This window comes from Haliaeetus albicilla, chromosome 21 (assembly GCF_947461875.1).
Source record: "Haliaeetus albicilla chromosome 21, bHalAlb1.1, whole genome shotgun sequence".
In the NCBI taxonomy this organism is placed as follows: domain Eukaryota; kingdom Metazoa; phylum Chordata; class Aves; order Accipitriformes; family Accipitridae; genus Haliaeetus; species Haliaeetus albicilla.
Genome location: NC_091503.1, coordinates 26052389 through 26074149, shown reverse-complemented (window position 1 = coordinate 26074149; position 21761 = coordinate 26052389). Strand labels below are relative to the sequence as shown.

The window sequence follows — 21761 nt, the reverse complement described above, 5'->3', positions numbered from 1 at the left end:
CAGGGAGCGTCCTATGTCAGCTTAAGTAATAAATATTAAACTCCCAATTCAAAGAAGATCCAGTCTGTAACTTAATTAAACAACCCATTCTTTTTGCTTGTTCCCATTTTATTACCTGACTACTCTTTACTCCAAGAGGAACACAGGATGATGTGCTGAGATACCCAATGGGGAACTCTTCTCTCATCTTCAGGGAAGAGGCGCTTGCAACTGTAGGTAAGCAGTGCTGATACATCCACATGCGTGAAAAGCAGGAATTGGGACACATTAAGTAAAAAAGAAAGTTAAAGGCTTCTCTGATTTGTCTCACGGTTGTTTGCACCCTGGATCATGATTACAAAAGCTTGTATTTGCAGTAACTGAGTTTTAAATTTAATATTAAGTACTACGGTCATTTCAAGCACAGACAGGATATGGGGGTGTGTTGTTGTTTAATTAAAAAAAAAAAAGTCTTTGCTTGTCACTGGCACAGAAATATCCTTTGTCCATACTGCATACCACATACAGAGAGATTACTGTCATAAGATAGTCACTGGCAGATCTGGATTTTATGTACTTCTGTTTCCAAAAATAATTGCAAAAGGTTACCCCTTTTACTTTAAATCCATAATTGATTGCACTAATTTGCACAAATATTTACGTAATATTTACTTTTGCTGCAACTATATTCCCTTAGCTTTGTCTGCAGATTAAGTTCTCTTCACACTTACACAGTCCTAAAAAGTAAATTGCCTAATGGACGGGTGGATAATTTTTTCTCCTCTGTCAGGTACCAGATGTTGCTGCTGGTTGGAAAGACCTATGAGGATAATTTATTGTTTCAGCTAATATTCGAGTTTGTCACATACTTTATGTATTTTCACATGGGTAACTTGCAGCCCTCTAAAATACCATTTCTTGAAGATAAGTAGTCACACGCATATATAACCTGTCACAGCTGTAAGGCTGTCCTGGAGGAGGCAGCTGTGGATGGAGATGCCTCCCTAGCAATCTTAGAAGGTTGCTGAAGTGGAGGCAAAAAAGCATTGAAGATGATAGGGCAAATGGTGGATTTACAGAGGACCAAAGACCAGAAGATATGGGAACACTCCTGTGCAAGAGAGGGTCTCCAGTAATACTTCAAACCTTGCCTACCGTTGATGAAAAAACTGTTTGTTTTTTAAAATATGGGTTATATCCATGAAAACACAGCAATTAGTCTGACAACACAACTGAAAGATACGTGTTCAGAAACTTTATTCTCTGTTTTAGGCTTTGTCAACTTCTTTCAGCTCCTTTCTCTGTTGTACAATTGCTAAAGCCTACTTAGACTTTTCCAGTTTCTCTTGAACACAGTTCAATTTTTTAATAAAACAAAACAAGCATTTGTTAATACACTTAGATAATTACCTCTTAACAGTAAAGAGTTCTTTCATTCCATGTTAGTCAGGATACAGCTATCACCATCTTCCTTGTAAATAGTACATCCAGTATGCTGAAGTGGTTTTACACCATGGCTTAAGTGTCAAGACTGCTGATACTTCAAATTGCAATTTACAAGTTGCCTTTAATTTTTACCGAGGTTTACATTTTGGGGATGATTATTTTTATATTTTATATCCCCTCAGACTAAACTTTCCTGAAAATTTTCTGCAATTTTTGCGAATTAGAGGGGAAAACCACATTCTTCCTGTTAAAAACTACCTTCTCTATAGAGCTGAGTGGCCCTCTTTGAGGCAAGCAAACAAAAAATGTCTCATATGTGCCTTTTATAGTCCTTACAGGAAAAACAGAAAGAAGTTTGCATGTTGTTAGTTTGTCATATTGTCAAGAATTTCCCCATCTATTGATAATAAGCCAGTCTTAGGATAAGGGGGGGGGGGGTGGGGGTGGGGTTGTCTGTTGAGGGCTGGAACAATGCTGGACTGAAGTCAGAGTTATAGAATGAAGACAACTTGACCATAGGAATCTCGAAGTTATGAAAAGAATGATGTAGAGGAGTGCACGAAGAGAAAAACATCACATAATTTTATAGATTCTTTGAAAAATTATATTCTGCTTTGGTCTCTACCAGAGGAACTGCAAGGAGTCAAAGATGTGTAAATCAAACTTACCTCATGTGGTCTCTAATTGCGATCCTTATTGGCTGAGTATTGAGCTGAAGACATTTCTGAATTTAAGATGTGGAAAAATTCCCAAATGATATTAAATCCTCTGGAAGCTGTGCTTTGAATATATGAATGGCTATTATATATTCCCTTGAAAAAGCAGGTCTTCAGTGTTCCTGACTGGGTGCCCAAAAGAAAAAAATATAACATGAATCTCTCTATTTGCTTTTATATTCACAAAAAAAGCTATCACTATCACTAACAATAACAATAATAATAATAATAATGAGGTTTTACAAACTGTACTGATGGCTGCCTTTAAAAAAACCTGGTGAGATGGTGAAATAATTCAAACCCTGCTCTGAAGGAGAACTGATGTACAGTAAATAAAAGGCAGGGATTTTGGCCCTGTATAAGGAAGGTGGCCAGAAACAGTACTTTACTACTCCATGAGTGAGCAACTTCTGTCCATGTACTGGCGAGTACCCAAGGTAAACAGTGGAACTCAGTGATATATTTATTGAGTGTATCATAGTACATGTGTACAAACACATAAATCAGTATCGTATAGTACCTCTAAGTCTGCCATTGCCTAATTTAGGTAGGCTGGATTTTGTAATCTTGGTAATGCTGTTGGAACCTGATTTTGTGCATGTATTTTGCATGTGCAAAGAAAAAGAAGGATGAAATGAAAAAAGAAAAAGAAAAGGAAAAATAAAATAAAAAAGGAAAAATAAATGTAAAAAGAAAGAGAAAAAGTTTTTTCAGTAAATAGCACCAGGTAATACAAACACAAAATGTTTTCTATACCAATAGGTTTAAACTGTTGGGGGAGAGCGAGCTGCTTTTCCTCTACATTACAGTGTTGAAAAGTCCTCTTTCAGAACATTAATAATCCCATTTATTTCACTGGTAAAGTTAGGGGTTCAGTGGATATGATGTTCTTGTGTGGGCAAGGAAGAGAAAGGGGTATTCAAAAAGGCATCCCTGGTTTCTATGGTTTCCTCAGTCAGGTAGAGGACAATTTCTAGACATCTGTTTTCTAATTTAACCTTTGTGGATCACAAGACAAGTTCTCTCTAGACCGTCTGTTTGCAAAGCAGAAGGGAATTTCTATACTCTTTCCTTTCAGAGATTTGTGAGACTAAATTGCCTTCAGAAAAATAAACTTCAGGTGTTTCTTAGGATGGAAGTTATGTTAATGGCAGTGCTGCCTTCTGCAACAGTTTGACAAATACCTAATGTCAAAGCCACAGTACAAGGCAAAATAATTGCTCACGTGTTTTTTTTCAAGCTTCCAAACTTTGTTTTACAAAAAAATGGTAACTACAGGCACAATTTCTTTTAAAACCATACAAATCCCTTACGCTTTCCCAACTTCCTTTGAGTTGCTGAGGGAGAGGGGAAGGTAAGCTGTCAGGGTATGCAAAAATTTGATACTATGTTAAGCCATGGTGATGCACTGGAAATACCCCCCTGCCATTAGTAACAGCATGCTTTATCCCAAATAAAGAAGATGGTATTATCTGCCAGAAATATTTTATGGAATTGACTTACATTTGCTTTGGCCAAGTTATGGCTGACTGAAAACAAAAAAAACCTCAAAGCATTCCTCAAATGTATCATATTTCTTGTTCAGAAATAACTGGGAAATAAAGTAGGAGCAACTTATTTCTTTACCGACAAGCACCAATGATTTGATGGCGTATTCAAAATGCAGTGAAAACATTTTCTGCAATAGTAGTATTTTAACAAAGAAAGCACTAAACTTTCAAGATCTGTACATACAGTTGACAGTCACAATTAGTCTAGATTTTGAATGCTTTTAGGATCTCGCAAAGCTCTTTAGAAAGTAAAATTGAAGTTGCAGATTCAATGCAGGTACACTTGCCTTTTTTTATACATGAACACCCTCAAAGGAGACAGTTGATAAGTAGATGCTCAATCTCACAACTGCTTTTGATGCTATCAGAATATGTAATAAAAATAATAATTTATTAACATATGTTTTATAGTAACTAAAACTAGCACTGATGTTAGCCTTCCCAAACACTGGAGACCTTCAAATCAAGATACAGGTCTGAGGATTCACAGAAGGGCAGAGTCCCGAATATTTCTCAGACTGGTCCAAAGGGTGGAGTCAAACTGGAAAGAACTCGGTAAAAGTTAGTGAAGTTCACTGAGACCAGCAGTAACATAAAAGATCAACAGCCAATAATGCCTGAGTAAGTACAACATTCTCACCTCATCTTGTCTTCTGAATAAATAAATGTGAATTGTCTATAACAAGCCATTTTGAGAGGTGGCTTTAAACACTATAATGGGGATCGTGCCAAAGTAGGGTGCAGCTGGTATTTGAAAAACATCACAGCACAGGAAGAAACTGTCTGTTAACCTCAGCATTTCAGAAACTATTTCCCTCTCTTTCAGACGGAAAGCATGCCTGCAGAACTGAGCGTGGAAGCAATTTGCTTCAAAGGTGCTGCCCTGTTACAGGTACCTGAGCAGACAGAGCAGACCAGGAGCAGATCTGCAGAGCTGAACAGCGTTAACGGTTGGTATTGAGAACCTGGCATCCTCACTGTGCAGCTTTTAATATGTTGCGTTTGGGGACAGGGCATTCCCTGCTCTTGGACAAGCTGCAGAGGGGTCCCAAAGACCAAATGCCCACTTGCGATTGAAGCGCATGTCTTCTTACTTAGCCGCATCCAGAAGGAATTCAGTTGATGTGCTCCGAGGCCGCTCCACGATGTGAACCGAAGCGCTGTAAAAGCAGGTTACCAGGAGATTCACATCAAGAGCACCTTCCTCATGCAAACAAGCAGACTGGTTTTTCTGTGTAATTACAGATGGTCGGAGCACCACAGCACTCCCTTGGCATTTTGGAAGGTCAGGTGTCATAACTGTAGTAGTAATACTTCTGGAAAGGGCTTTGTTTTAAGACAAAAATTATTTCCCAGCCACTATTAGCCAAAAATTTAATAATGCTCCTCCCTAAATATCACTATATTTTTATAGGAATTTATTTTATAAACACTATGAAAGTATTTTCTGTAACACCAAAATAAACACGATGCATAGATGTACCTTTTGTTTGTCTATTTGGTAAAACAAATGATCTATAATCCAGTCCCTTTCAGTTACAACGGAGCAGTGCACTGCTGACTGATGCTCCACAGCACAAAGACTGATTTTATGAAACTGATTTGTGTGCACGTGTGCTAAAATATAAATCCTCTAGTACTGCAGGCTGTGGGTAAAACGCTGTAGGCTGGGTGCAAAGCCCCTGGTGGGGTGCTGGAAAACAAGGAGGCCAAAAAGTCAAGTCCAAACTAGGTAATGGGCTCCCTCATTACCTCTGAAGATCAAAATCTGAGTTTTACTTCTGATTTAGAAGAGGATATCATTACCACCAGACTGGGTTATTGGTACAATTCAAGATCAGCCAAAGGTCACATATTGAAAGCATCAGAATCAGCTCCTGTGGCACCTTAAATTTTTCTTGGAATTCACTCAACCAGTCCCAGAGAAGGTTTAACATTGCTTGGGATATGAGATCATTATAGCCCAAGCTGGTGTGACAGCAGACCGTAATAGTGATGTTTCTGAAAAGGCAGATTGGGAAGAGGAGACTCGTAATCCAAATAAGCCAGTGATAAAGGAGCTTGTTCTTCTTCTTAATAAGAAGCACAGAATTTCCTGTATTAAACCAAATTAGTAAAGAGATTTCCATCTGGGAGACGGTGCTGTGCTTTGTCCACATTATTTAAAAACAGTCAAATCAAATATTTAAAGTCAGAAACTTGTCTGAAGTCTTATCTGCAAAAAAAATTACGCTTTCTGTCTGCAACAGGACATAATGTTCTTCAGGGCACAGTGTGTTGCAATAGCACCTCTGCCTTTTTGAGTGTTTTAGCTACTGTCACGTGTAGACAGTTGCTAGTTTTCCTATGAGACAGAATAGAAACAGGTGTTGCTGCCAAAAAAAATTTAAAATACTTTTTCCTAATAAGTCTTAAGCCTGTTCTACTTGTCTCCACTTTACTGAACTGACACCGAGAGCCACAAAAACATTTCTGCATCTCTGGATAGCGTTCCTCCTGCCCACCCTTGTATTTTTGGTTCTTAGCTCTTCTTCGCCTGTAGCTAACCTACTTTGAAGGAGAGCTTCTAACATTCTGATATATCACTACTCACTTTAGGAATAGGGTGCAGCAAAACTTATCATCCCTGAGAGCAGTGAACATCCTCTGGCTGGTCTCTGTGGGAAGGGCTGAGGCTCATGCCATTGACTCCTTAGTCCATCTGGATGGAGGTTAAGCTACAAGACCGAGAGCTGGGAGCGTTTGCCTCTACCATCGCTTGTTCTGCAGGAGGAAATACTGGCTGCCTTCTCTCATTATTTCCAGGAAGAAGCGGACTTGCAGCCTCCAAAACTAGCAAGGTTGACCTGCTATCACGAGGACTAAATGAAATACCAAGGAGCAGGCTGTGTAAAGGATTTAAGTGTTGTGGTCTAAGTGACACCACAGCTAGAGATGGTCACTGGCATGCAGCTTCAACGACCCCCTAAACAAGCTCTGTCATACAAATGGCAAAGCTGTTGGTAATTGCAGTGTCTCAAAGCGTGGAGGGGTATCATATAGCTCATGGCTTTTGCCCTAATGTTTAGTACATCTGTAAGGGGTGGGGGATATTATTACACTGATAAAAAAGATATTACGTATTCCTGAAAGACTCCTTAATAAAAGGGGGGAAAAAAACCAACAAAACAAACCACCTTTGTAATCAACTGGCAAAAGTAAATCTGGTACTTACTCTATTTCAGACCCTGGAAACTGGCTGAAGGAGGGATGGTATTTCTGTTTCATAAACGTATTAACAGAATAATTACGATTTTTTAGCATATCTGTTTGACTGTCCACAAACTGGATGTGGCTTTCTTTGAATTTGGCCCCAAATCTAACAAAATCCATGCCTTTGTGGAGTTTATTACCCAGCAAGGAGATTTTGTTCTCTGTCTTGAGGGGTTGTTAGATTGTTTGACAGTTCCTTGCAGGAAAATCTTCTAATCTCTTTGTGTATTTCAGCCCCAAACAGCAGCTCCAGTGCACACTCAAGTTTGGAAGAGGCAGTCAACATTGGCATCTGGAGGTCTCATTTTGCCGGCAAGAGCCGGCATGGGGCAACAGCTTTGTCCTCTGGGTCACTGCTGCAGGTCAACAAAGCCTTGAGGTACCTTCATCAACATGATTTGGACTTCAGACAAAAAACAGCTGGTAAAGAGAGTCATGGTGACAAGTAACATAAGGTGCTCCCCTTGTTTCTTTCTTATTTAGGATAGTTTAAAAGAGTTCTGTAGTCTTCCTTAACTCTGAGCATCCATTAAGAAGATATTTTAACACAGTTAGGATGTTACAAGTGAAAAGGCAGACAAATTATTAATATTTTCACAGAATCTGGGCCAATTAGCAAATCTCAAAAAGGGCTGAGGATCCAATACATGCTAGTAAAGTCAGGGAGACACATACCAATTACAGCAGGCTTTATATCAGCCCCTTAATGTACACCAAATATTTAAAATGAGACATTTAGTTTCTCACGAGCGTATCCCTCATATGTCAAGTATACGACTAAGTGCTACGCAGAACAATTTTAACAATACCATTCCCACACTTATCTGGAAGTAACATGTGCCTTGTGTTACTTCAAGCCTCAGATGCTGAAAGCAAAAGCGGTCTGTCTGAAAAGAAAAAACCCAATCTTTTTCTCTGCAGATGGTCTGAGCAAATGGTGTCTGTCAGCATCTCGGTAACAGAAACCAGATGCAGAATGGCCATCCAGTCCTATAAGTTTGCCCCCAATTTACGCTGCAGAAATTACATTAAAAGAAATTTCTGGAATTGTTTAGAAATGATGTAACTGCCATCCAAACACAGATTATAACTCTTTATTACTGTTATTCCTGCTAATGCAATCATTCTTGGGTGGCTGCGTGGATGCATCAGACATAATAAAACACAGTAGAAATAGCTATTTTCCTGAAATACTTCAGCAGCTGTTATAAACTTAGTGTCTTTTGAACGAAAGGATTAGATCATGGAAAGAACTGAAACTGACTTTCTAGGCCCTTCTGAGGCTTTAGGCCTTTGAAGAGAAGTTGAACCACTCTGGCAACAGCATGTAGCAGATACAAAGGGCATTCGCTTTGGGTAGGAAAGGTAACCAAAACTGGTTATTAATACTTGAAGCCCGTTGGACAAGGTCAAGATTTTCCCTTCAAATATATGTAATAAACTTCTATCAAAAACAAGGTATAAAAAGAAAAGTTTTAATTTCGACAGACTGGACTTTTTGGGGAACTGGTCTTCGAAAAAACGTTTGACCACCTTTACCGACTCCATCAGAATGAAATCTCTGTGCTGTCTTGTGAACAGGAAGCTGCAGTCAGTTTTCAGTAAACATGGGAGACCCACAGCAGTTTAAACAGAGCATCAGAAGCCAGTGAAGAGAGGAAAATACCATTATCCCAGTGAAAGGTGTAGTAGAGCAGAGCTCTTTCATTAACGGTTTGTACCTCCCCATGGCCAAGGACCTGTGGCCGAAGGAAGAATCATAATTTGTCTAAGAGACAAATGTCTTTAATGAAAACAGACAGGACTCCAACATCAGCCCTAAAATGATTTGTTAGTGGTGGACAGGCAATTGCTGTGGGAAAGACTAAGCAAAAAAACCCCAAAGTTGCAGTAAAACAGTTACAGAGCTCACAAGCTGCTACCTTTTGGAGCCTTCTGAGACATCCCTTTGGTCTCTTGAGAGCAGAGGCCGTGCATGACACAGAGACCTTTGGCTACATTTCTGCACAAGGAAGGTGCTGACTGTGATTTTAAGGCAACTACACACTGCTGTCTCTGCCTGGGAAGACCTTAGTGTAACTAAGGACCAGTAGGTGTTGATTCTGCAACAAAAATACCCTAAAACCTGAGATGAAATAAGTTCACCTATAAAATCTTTCAATCGGCCAGTCCTGTTTTTTTCAGGGCTATGTAATAACCCTAATCTGATCTTTCTTTCATTGAAGAGAATACAGGGGAACAGTGTGGAATGCTTTATCACTTACAGGCAACATTTCACACTTTTAATAAATGTGCATGCAATTAGGTTTTATATATAAATTGAGTTTTATGACATCCTAAAATATTGAGTATTAATCAAATGAACAGTAGCTTTTTATTGATACCAGTAGAATGGATTTGTTAAAATGTGGAAATGATCATCCCACTGAAGCGGTCATATCATTTATGAAGCATGTGGTTGTTCTCATGCAAAACACAATATATATTTTAAGGAAAGGAGAACAAATTTACAGGAACTTGGATTTAGTCTCAGCTGTTTCCACTGGGCTGGATATCACTGCTTCTCTGTGATAACTGTGTTTATAAAATCCCAGCCAGCCCCCATTAGCCTTCCCCCTCCACCCCCGCCCCTGCCACTAATTTAGCATTTATACATAGCTTGCATTTCTGTAATGAAAATAAATTAATTCAGGTATATTGAATTTCCCTCTAGAAACAGGATCTACTTAAAAGGTGAACAAAAAGGTATAATCAATTTAACTTCTGTAGTATAAATGCTCCAGTGCAGTTAGCCAGACATTGAATAGTAAAAAGACTTGGTCCTACCATCCATTCTAAAGCTCCTTAATCACTATACCATATAATAAGGTCATATTCTCAGGTTTGGGGTATATTTGGATATTTCCCATAGGCTTTAATGGAACCAGACCTATATGACCATAAACTAAATCCTCCCTCCCTTCTGCGTCTTTAGTCAATCTAGATACTTTCTGTTCATTGTATGTCAGGGTTTTATAAATAGTGAGTTTTAATGCCTTGTAGCTTTCTTTGGTCTAAAATGCTCAAGACTGACTTCTTCCAAGAGATTTGCAGAGCTTGAACACATACTGTGGGCTGGCACGAAAAATCCCTTGATGAGCCTCCAGAGCCTGTGTTAAACTGCGGGTCTGACAAGACAACCGTAACAGTCTCTCGGTGCCTGAAAAAACTGCAAATTTGTAGAGCGTACAAAGAAATCTCATTGACTGCTTTGTTTTCCGGCATTTCTGGGGCAGAATGTAGGAACTCCTTTCATCTCTGTAGTTTAACTTCATATTACTTTTTTTCCCCAAAGTAAAAGGTCACAGATGCTGCTTCAAGCAATCTGAGCAGGCAACATTGTAGTGAGGCAGGATAAGGGATATAACTAACCTGATCTGACTTAATGGGAGGCAATGAAGATTAAAATCGGCTTCAAAGAGGGAGTGAATGGAATGAGCAGTAATCACAACTCCTGGGCAAAAATTAAAGCAAGGTAACGGGAAGTTATGGCAAGAGGGACATCCAGTTACCTTCACCAGCTGTTGCTGCTGTTGAAATACATGCAAATTTGCATTTTTGATCCCACATTTCACCACAGTTGTCTGCTGAACCTCCACTAAGGAACTCAAGACAACAAAGCACCTTGTAATCTTATCAGCTGAAGACATTCACCTCCCAAAAGCTTCTATTGCTGCTAACTGCCTGAGATAAAATACTTCTCAAGACTGTCAAATTCCCAACAAGGAGCAGTAAAGAAAAGCATTGGAGATTGCACCACCCTTTAAGTTCATGCTGGATCTTGGCACAGATAGCCTAAGAGGCTCTGGAGCTAGGCTTCTGCTTTGACCCATCCTTTTCTCCAGAGGGAGTGGGCTGATGGATGTGGCACTCACCTGAAAACCTCCACATCTAAATTTCACCTTTTCAGCTCCTGAGGTCTCCTGAGATCTGATCTTCTTCCTGTTTACTCATTTCAAGTAGATTCACAGGGCTTAATGAAAATGTAAGAGCATTTACGTCTGTGGAAATGAAATGTGATTTTTTTTTAAATAAATGAATGTATTTAAATAAATTGTGAAAATATTTTCACAAGAAAAAAAAGCAAGCAGGGAAAAGAAGCAAGGGCAATGAAGGCCAGACAGTGAGAACAAAAGTATAATCAACTATTTTACATGACAGCATAAAATTAAAGGTTCCCTTTTTTACTTTTTCAGAAACTTTTTTTTTTTTCAGTTTGGAATTCTGAATTTCTTTTTTCTGCTTGGAAAAGAAAAAGTTGCTGTGAATACTACCTCCCGTAACACCCACTAAGATAACCTGATTCTGCTTTTCCCCTGGCATTTCTGAGTGCTGCCCTTATTCAGTACGAGGCTGAGCCTGTTTCCCTACATCTTGTAAGTACTGAAGGGAGCAATGCTTGTCTACATATTACAACTCTGGGAGAAGCTTGCAATTCTGAACTGTTGGTTACAGGAGTAATAATTGTTAATTATGGTGAAAGGTGACTCTAAATGTTCTATTAAGTGAGGCAGCTGTTTGAGGAGGACTGGAGTGCACCTCTCATGCCAGGGTGGGAGGAGTAATGGAAGAGGCATTTGGCTCTGTTAATCTGGTTACAAGCTCTATCAAGTCTTGGTTTTGTCTCCTTAATTTTGAAAAACAATCATGATACGACAGGGAAACACGCCAGGCAAAGGAAACCTGGCATGTAGTCTTCTGTCAAGGCAGGCAGGAGTGTTGGTGTTAGGTTTTGACCAGACATGAAGAAAAGGAGAAACTCTCTTGTTGCTTTAATTGAGTAAGTTCTCCTACTCCTCACTCCAATTTATCAATGCGCAGAGAAGAAAGAAATAGAGAGACAGTTCTGCTGCAGCTTTTCTGTTCTTCATTCCTCGAGGAAGATGAGGAAATCCTCCATGCTTGGTCCCTTACCTGCAGAAATACAGTAATTGCCACATACGTCAAAAGACCTCTGACCTATTCCTCTAGCAACTGAGTAAGCTTCTTCCCCAGCAATGTCACTGCCTCCTGACCCAGGAGATGGAAACTTACACTCCAATACCACCAGGTTATTGAGAACCACCTTTGTTAACACAGTAATAAATGCCCCAGTACTGCCCGCTCTGAAGACATCCCTGGTTTGCCATGAGCCAGGGTTGGGAGCTGTGAGATGAGGCAGGGTTCTTCAGCATCTCAAGATAAGCTCGGAAGATCTGTCAAGGTTAAGAACCAAAGTCAAGGTCTAAAACTCATCTCAAGTTCTCTGTGTTGTCTCCAAGCAGTTTATCCCAAGGGAAAGACGAGATATAATTGAGTTGTCCTGGCACCATGTCCTGTGCTTAGTCTTCTAGTTAGCAGTAGCCCATTTTCATTATCTTTATTTCATTTTTTTTTTCATGAAGTCATTGCCTGTATCTAAATGAAGTGGGTTTAGATCATATAAAGAAACTCCAGTGCTTTTACCTCTCTCACACCAACTTCAACATAACAATCCCGTAGGTCTAATCCTGTAAACCATAATAGGAGAAACTGAAACATACCACCACACCAGATAATTCCTACTAATAAAACACGCTCTGTCTATGGGATTATTTTTCAAGACTCCAGTTTCTAAGAGTAACTGATTGCATTTAACAATTTTCTGCTGCAGCAGCATATAGTTAAGTAAATTTCTCAGTTTCATTACTTTAAAACTTAAAATATCAATATCTAAATTATCAATATCTAAACATACACAAGTATTTTTGAACTAATTGTTCAGTCCAGAAAAGGCTGAAAATCCAGATTTAGGCAGGATAATATAAAAGGTCTGTAATAAAAACAAGCACAGGTTGGTCACCAACCAAAACAAATATGTAAGGTGCAGACAACGCCACTTTCTTTAAGAACACAAATTAAAATAAACTGCAGGCCTCTTGACGTCAATATTACTGTATTTGTTGATTTCTGTCAAGCCATTCAGACTGATGTGTTTTTGAAAGTATACTTCATTTCGTTAAACAAGTTCATATCATTTCTCTTGACAAGAAATGCAAGATAATTGAAACAGGGGAAGCAGGAAGTAAATAATAAACTTTAAAAATGGACTAAACTCCAGGACGTTCAGCCCTCTGTAGGATGTTAAGCTTTTGTTCCCTGAGCAAATGGCTCTAATCCATAACACTTTAGTAGTGAATGTCAGTTAAAATCGTTCAGTCTATTTGGGACATGATTTCATCACCATTCATGATAGGTGCAGGAATCAAACTGCAGCCAAAAAGCAGATGTACTTATGACAGCACATTCAGTTGAACTGTCATCTTCACCACAGAGCTAGTTAAGTAGTTATACAAGATAAATGATACCTAGATCATATTATAGGGGGAGCTCCGACAAAACCGTTCATTTGCATGTCATCACCTCATCTGGTCTTTACATAGTGAATTATATGAAAACTCCTCGTCTGGCCTTGATGGCAAGGCATTTGAATATTTCACTAGAAATACCCTGCCATACATATAGATATCTTAATCTGAATTATGATGGAACTAAACTAACACTGGGAGAAGACCAGCTTTCTGATGATTTTTATTAGGGTGATATACCTCACTCTTTAAGCAGCACATGTATTTTCAGAGTACTGCGACAAATCATCCCTGGGTTTTTGTCTTGTGCAATCTAATGCAGAGTTTCATCTTGCCCCTGAAGTTGAAACATTACCTGATTATTTTTAAGGAAAAAAAAAAGAAGCTTTTGTAAAATTTGCCAATCAGGTGTGCATCATCATAAAGTTATCACAGAATTTCTCCTGGAACTAGGAGGGGAAACACAGCTATCATTCTGGTGTCTAATCCTCAGATCTGCACCGGTCCTTTGCTAGTGTGAATTGAGGATAAAGGATGATACATGTTTTAAGCCAGACTGTGAATAGAGTTAAGGAATGGCTGTTTAGAGAAAGGGTACAGTGTTCTACAGCATTAGTGGTGTTCTGCTGTTATATTATTTTTACAATAGGATGTATCCTTTTCAAGCTGAAGACATTTTCCTTTCTGATATATCAAAACCAAACATTATTTGGAAGAATACTTTCTTATTAGAAAAGACATAGAAGAAGCTTGGAGAAATTATGCTTCAAAAGATCTATTTTCCTGGATACACACTGGGGTGAGAATGACAGAAGCTTCTTATTATTTAATATATTTGAAGACATTCTAATGCCTTTGAATAAATAAACCATTTAAGAACACATTTAATTGGTTCCTATTTCTCTAGTTCTGTTCAGGTAAATGTGACATCTAAGTTTTTACAATCAAAGCTAAAAGAGGAATTTTTCTCCTGACCAGGAATTAGAAATGGTTTGACCATCAATTCATTCATTTAAATTGTGACCGATCTCCAACTCTCCAGTGAGGTGTCAAGCTTTGTTGTACAGGTGGGGAGAAAAGACATAACATACTCACCTGGGAAGCGCAGAAGGGACCCCTCTGACCTGGCATCTAGGCATCTCCAGGACTGTGAAGAGTTTTGCTGCCAAGCGTGTATGCCAGACCTCTTCAAAATAGCTTTTCAGGGCTCCGTCCTCAGTCAGACTCCAGTTCTTTTACCAGCCTAATGATCCAGTCACAACTACTTGCAAGGCCCTCCTCACCCCAGAAAGAGGCTCTGAACACGTTCTATAAATGGGTAAAAGACAAAAATATAGTTTCATGATTTCACTGTTTTTACCTCAGAAAAATGCTAGAATCACTCCAATTTCAAGAATAAGGTGAGTCATGGGAAAACACAAGCAAGTAATCAAGACCCAAGCATAAAAGGATCTAACAAAATGTGGGACCTACATACACTTCATGAATTCGGGAAGAAAATTTTGCCTACACTGAAACGGCCTCTGTGTTAGAAAGCTGGATTATCTTTAATTAAGTGCAAGTGCACACGTTTATGCAGAAAATTTGATTCCTGAATTCCGTTCAGCTCTTATTAAAGAGTTGCCACCGTCTGGGTACGCACAGCTGTGGCCGAAGGCAGAGCGGACAGAGCTGGGCTGTGAGTTGTGAGCACGTGGTACAACTGCGACTCCGCAGCACACCCTGGAAGCACAAGGTGCACCAACAACAAACAGGCACCAAACCTCCTTGTAACACTGCCTTCGTTTATCATGTTCAGTGTCCGTGGGCGGTGGAAATGCACATAAAGAGTCACCCAAGATACAGGCGAGGTACGCGCGTAACACAGCCTCTGGACTGAGCAGGAGTTGATCCTGCACGTCAACAAAGTTCACTTTATTTTCTCTCAGAGTTGTAAAAATCAGCAGAACATCGGTGATAACCAACGCAGTTTATGGCACAGGGATTAACGGGATCCTCATGCCAAAGTAGTTGTTCGTCACATGTTTCTTAGATGTGTCTCCTGAAATCGGTAGAAGTAATTTGGTGGAAAATCACCAGCAGCCTACACAGGATCAGATTCCCATATGCTCTCTTATGCTGCTAATGATTTTCATTCTTAGCATAAAAATGCCTCATCAATAACAGTGAAAAAAGTATTTTTCTCTCCAAAAGAGAGAGTCTTTGTTCACAATATGATCATAAATATTTTTGGTTTCATGATAACAACAGGTGATATGACTCTTGGTAGCAGAGACTAAGACAGTTACACTGGGGCAAAAAGTATGTTCATAATTACAAATCAGGAAAAAATATTTAAAACAATGACAGTAGTCTTGAAGTATGGTATGATATTGTCTAATAGGATAGACAGCCAGCCAACACAGTTCTCACAGATGCCAGGGGGAGTTCTGTTACTGATTTAAATGGGAACAGGATCAAATTCAAGTTCAGACAGAAGCAATACAGTAAGCCCTCACTATTTCCATTACAACAGTATTCTGGATGTATAGCCCAAAAAGCAGTTTTATTGGGAATACAAGCGATATATGGGAGTGATAAAAATTAGAAGTTTTATCCATAAAAAAATATCATAAAAGGCAGCATTGTCAAAGGTAAATCACCATTGTCAAGCAGCTTGAAAATATGATGTAAAGAAGAAAGATACAACATGTGGCTTTTACCACTAGGGAAATGCAAGGCCAATTATGTGGTACAAACATCATTTTATTGTGCAAAATAGGTGAGGAAACTGTTCACATCACAAGCAGATGCCTTCTATTTCTAAAGAAAAATCAGCCTGTATCTTTAAATCTTGTGTGGAAAACAAGTGCGTAAACTACCAATTTGGGCACTCTTTCTTTTTTATAAATGACTATATAACATGAAAATGGAACTCTGAAGCCAGTGGGATGTTGCAGAAGGACAATAAAGCCTGGATCCTCCAAAAAAGTAAATAAGTACATCCTAGTGAAACTGGGGGAACACACTAACTGCACGGCTAAAATATATGCATCTTCCTGGAAAAAGGTCAAAATTATCTTTGCTGTGAGATTTTTACCTTGACAAGTTGATATCTCTGGTTGAATCCACGCTGCAGGTGTAGCGGGGAGCAGGAGATCTGCAAGTCAGGATGCGACCATTCCCTTGTGTCCTTTTCACAACGCCGGAGCAGACAGGCAGGAGTCTGTGGTGAACGCTCATACTCTCCGAGTTAGGGGCAATGAGAAGGCATCAAGGCCCGCAGTATTGGCCATGGAAAGCCCCTGCCCTATGGTGAATCCTCAGACTATGCAGCTTATGGTTCATGGAAAAGCTTGTCAGTCTTGAAAATTATGGAGTCACAGGTTGCAATGTCTAGAACTGTTGCATGTAAATTGCTGTGTTCTGTGAGAGTCTTTAAAATGTGGATGCAAAGAAAAACTTACTAATTAAAAACATCAGCTATGACTTGGGAAATGCATTACTCTAAGCTTTGCAGACTGTATTGTAAAGCAGTATGTAAAACCTAAAGATGCCGGTTATGTGATTTCATGTTAGAGGTCATCAGTCACTGCATCTCACATTTAACCTTCTCCGAGACAGGAAGGAGAAGTCCGACTTGCATCCTGTAGATAATTCTCAGCAAAGATAGCAGATCACAGTGATGGAGCATGCTTTCAAGGCAGTAACTGTGACACTACCCTCTTTGCAGCTCTAGGCAAGGGCATATCTCGGGAAAAAGAGAAATGGTCAGTGGGTTATTGCATTTTGTTCATCTGCAGCTGCTGAAATATTTACAAAAGCACAACTAACCTGGTACAAATCTGAGAAATTCCAAAACCTCTAAATCTCTTCAAGGGATCAGACCATTCCTTCCATCCAGGGACTATCAGAACACAATTTCAACTGTTTTTCAATTACCTTCTCTCTCTGAGGTCTGTAGTCCATGCAGCACAGTCCCCTTCACCTCATGGGCATGGGATTTAGCCTTTCCAGCCACTACAGCTGTACTTTCTGCCATCCTCCCTCGAAGGCTTAGATCCTCAGTGGATGTAAATCAATGTCATCTTACTCACGTCTGAGGGACTGTGCCACCTTGCAACAGCTGAAGGTCCAACCCATCTTCCTTCCTGAAAATAAGCTGCTTCTTCGGGGCCCCTAAGCTGCTTCTTCGAAATAAAATTTCGAACTTTGGTGTGACTACACTTTCAACAACTGTGTTAACTATTATTAACAGCATCTTTTTGCAAACCTAAGCACATTCGCGTGGCAGCTGGGCCATGCAGGTTAGGGGTTTCTTGATGCAGAGCACATTCCTTGAGGAAAATTCACCAGCATGTTGAATAGCTAATCTCAATCGGTTCAACAGAGCAATCCAAAATTAGACCTCTGGCCAATCTTAGCTACTGGTATCTAGGGCAAATCAAGAGAGATGTTCCAAGACCTTCTTCCTCATTTTCCTTCCACACATGGGGTTGTGGGGAGGTGTAGAAAGGGAAGAAGAAAGCTAGCTACAGATCGCTATTCCAGATCAGGAGCCAATCTACCAGATTTTCAGATAGGAAACAAGAACAAAATTAAAGTAGTTACTTTACGAAAGACATTCATATTTAGCAGTCTGTGGTGAAAATGGTAGCCAAGAACATTAATTATCTCAGTCACATTTCCACATTCTCTACTGCACTTCTTTCTACTGTGTGGCACAAGCAAGAAAGGTGAAAAATAATCAAAGCATTTTTCCTAATAGGTCCAGAATGATCCCATTACACTGAATTTCTTCACTTCTGTGATGCCCATAATAGGACATTCCTACTCGAAATGCCACTTGCATTACTGCTGCATAACTTCAAGAGAAAGAAGAATGCGTAAGTAGGAATATTTTAGATACTAAGGGATAAGTAGTTTAAGACAGCCTCTCTACTGCTTTAACTCCTTTAGTTTATGCTTAGCAGATGATCTGGCAGCTTCTTTTACAAATAACAATGACTTTTAGCATGAGGAATTTCTGCCATCAAGAATTATTTATACTAATGAGTGCTAAGTCTCTCTCAGTTGACTTTTTCCTCATAAGAATTAGTGAGAAAACATCTTAAACCAAGTACATACAGATCCTGACTTCCCTGATTATTGCAAACATTCTGGGTGACACATTTAAACACTTAAGAGAGACATTTAAGTTAAGAGTGTGGTTGCCCTTGGCTTACAGTTTGGTAGTCAACAATCAACAAATAGAAACTGTCAACTCCACTCTTAGCAGATTTGCAGTTTCAAATTCCACCTATAACAGGTGTGTTTTGTTTTTTTTAAATAATGGTTAAGCGGCACCATAAATAATTACATATATAACAAGTAAAACCAGATTGAACATCAGAGAAAGACTTAAGCCTATGTTTTTACCTAGTGTTTTTCACAAAAGTTAGCTTTAGAATGTGATAGCACATTCCACACCAAACTCTATCAGTTATACACTAACAAACTGCAAAGAAATCTGTCAGAAGGATACATTACTTCCTGGGAAAAACCACAGCACTGTCGGAAGACATTGTGCTATGCAGTCACAAAATTGTATGGGACCATCAACTTTCAAATAAACAAGCAAAGGCCCCAGTAACCAGAGAGAAGAGTTTCTTGTTAACAAAACCAAAATGGACTGACTGTTTTTCAGAATGAAAATTAAAGACAGATGTGAAGTGCCAGTGAGAAAGGTTCAAAATCATCTACTGATTTGAACAAGTTTGGCTGGAGTGAGAAATGGACTTTGTAAAACACAAAGGAATTTCAGAGGTGTTCGATACCACAAGTGCTGAATAATCAGTGAGATTTGTTTAACAATTCAGCTATTTTACATATCTCCAAGATGAACGCTTCCCTCTTCTGGGAAGATATGGCAGATAACTTAAGAAACCTACAGAGCGTTAGGGAATATCGCAGGGAAATCGCAGGGGTTCTAGATACACTACAGTTCCCGCCAGTCTTTAAATAAGGCATTACATAAACTCATTTATATAAGGCAATTGAATCTTGATTAAAATCAAACAGGTCCAGGCTCAGGAGCAGAAATCTCTCCCAGTGTTCCCTACTTCCATTAAAATTTCAGAACCCCTCTTCAGAGCGGGGAAGCCAGCACCGCCTGAGCAGCAGTTTGCAGGAAGGTTCAGGATGCCACAGGACCTGCTGCAGGCAAGATACTCGCCAGCGGGTTCTGCCGTACGTGGTGCAGCTCCCTGGGTGATCCAGGTCCAAGCCAGACACATTCCTTCTGGGTTTGCTACGAAGTAGACTAACGGGAGAAATACAGTCACCCTGTGCGGGCCTCTGAGATGAGAGAAGGCAGAATTTTGTTTTAGTTTGTTGCACTTCGCATGAATGGGACCAAACAGTTTCTGTATGTTCATAATAAGCAGATTAGAAGTTCTGGAAAAACAGTTTTGAGCAGAACAGGTCAGACAATGCATTTCTTTCCCTGACAAAAATGTTAAACTTCACATAAAGAATTTAAAGGGGAAATATTACAAATCTGATATTCTATAGAGATCAGCAACAGCTGCAGTACATTACAGGAGGGTAGCGCAGACTCTGTGCTTGCCCTGTCCCCTTCCCACTCACTTCAGGCTCATTGATTAATTAAAACTTCCATTATACAGATTTACACATACATATGTTGCAGCTTCCCTTTCTGGTAAGAAGTTTTGCACTAGGAAAGAAAGTCTGTGCGAGGAACCTGACCTATAAGCGAGAAAAAGATCAGAGGCAGCAAAAGTACACATATTTTACAATTTTCAGGAACAAAATAGCTAGCATTTCAGATATTCATATTTATAATTTAAAAAATCATAATTGAAAATCTATTTTTTCATCCAAAAGTATTTTATGCTGGAAATGTTTAGATGGCTATTTTTAACTGCTAAGCACTATTTTAGGCAATAATTTAAACATTCAGGTTTCTATACTTCTGGACTAAATACCTCAGTCGGTAATATATCTACCACTGACACACAAAACTAGGGAAAAGATTTGCTTCCCACAAGAAATTGCAACCCATCCCACACCTCCCTCACTCTCCTTTTTTCTCCATAGGTTTTAAAAGAGAGATTCTTCCGGCTACAACTAAAATTAAAGCTTTTCTTATGATTAAAAAACATATAAGCATAGCTTTTAATTTTAGGTTCTCCAGCAATTATCTCTTACAGTTTATAGAGCTTTTTCTCCAGTACACTTGTGGTGAACAGAGCTCTAACACAAAACCATGCACACAGGTATTACTTGAATGTTTTTCTGAACACACACACACACACCAAGAACAATCTGATTAATTTAAAAGCTTAAATTAATCAGAAGAAATAAGCCAGGGATAAGAAAAGCACAGTGGGATAAGCTATATAATTACTAACATACTAATCACCATGTGTTTTACCTGCTGCATGTTTTTTACCTTGATGAAATAGGCATTGACAATATGCCAATTAATAATACTTACAGCACATCAACATTATAAATATAAAATACACAACAGGAAGAAGCAGGTCAAATCCAGGAGAACTGTAAAAAAAAATCCCCAATCATGAATCCAAAATTTAACTTGTTATAATCGCTATATTTCAAGACAAAACAAACCCCTTTTTGTTTCTTACTAGGTGCTTGATTCTGTGAATTGCCAGTTGCTTCCTGGGAGATGTTAACCACCAGGAGAATCCATAAACTGCCAAACCCAAGCATGAACCGAAGCTCACAATTTTAAGGAATTTGAGATGGCTACGATGAATTTCCTCAGGATTTGCCCAGTGTACTTAAGATATCCCATTTTTTAACCACTGTTTACTGTCAGAACAATGCTTGCAGACATTACAGTGTTTAGTACACAGGACACTTTTCCAAGCTAGTTAGCTTTGGTAAGCCTGTCCCCAGCCCAACACCAAGACTGCTGAACACTTACTTCCTATATGAAGGGCATCACTTTGATCAAATTAAGACATCAGAAGCAGATTAGGCTTTATAAATGAAAAGACAACAAACAAAAGCTGTCACTGCTGTCATTAAAACTTATACGAGAATAGAGATGGCAGAAAAATCTAATTAAGGCCACAAGTAGAAATAAATCTTGTCTCTGAAACCATGACAATTAACTGTGTAAAGAATTGATATGGTAAATACTGACATTATAAATTATGACAGAGCACATTCTCTGACAGATGTTTTAGCTTTCAGAAATCAGGTGGAAGTAGGAGAGGTGAGGTGCTAAACAAAAGGAGATACCAGAATGTGAAAGTGAGGGAAATCTGTTGTTTTTCACAAAGATTTTTTTTTTCTTCTTATTAGCTATGCTGCTACTGCATACAGTGAAAAAAAAAAAAAAAAAAAAAAAAAAGAAAAAGGGAAATCTGATAAAGAAACTCCCAAAGTTCCTCCCAGGGTAAGAACAGTTCATCAGAAACCAAACCCGTCCGTGGGTGTAA

At 39.1% G+C, this 21761-nt stretch overlaps 1 protein-coding gene across 1 annotated transcript in view; it reads right to left on the bottom strand.

The window, feature by feature from the left end:
• Window positions 1-1219: 1219 nt before the first annotated feature.
• Window positions 1220-21761, bottom strand: part of HUS1 (HUS1 checkpoint clamp component) — a 42808-nt gene continuing 22266 nt past the window's right edge. The window contains exons 9-12 of the transcript XR_011329228.1: window positions 16388-17455; window positions 14404-14616; window positions 10858-11896; window positions 1220-2267 (exon numbers count right to left, since the gene is read on the bottom strand). The gene's annotated coding sequence lies outside the window, so the exon portion shown is untranslated. The remainder of the gene's footprint in view (window positions 2268-10857; window positions 11897-14403; window positions 14617-16387; window positions 17456-21761) is intronic.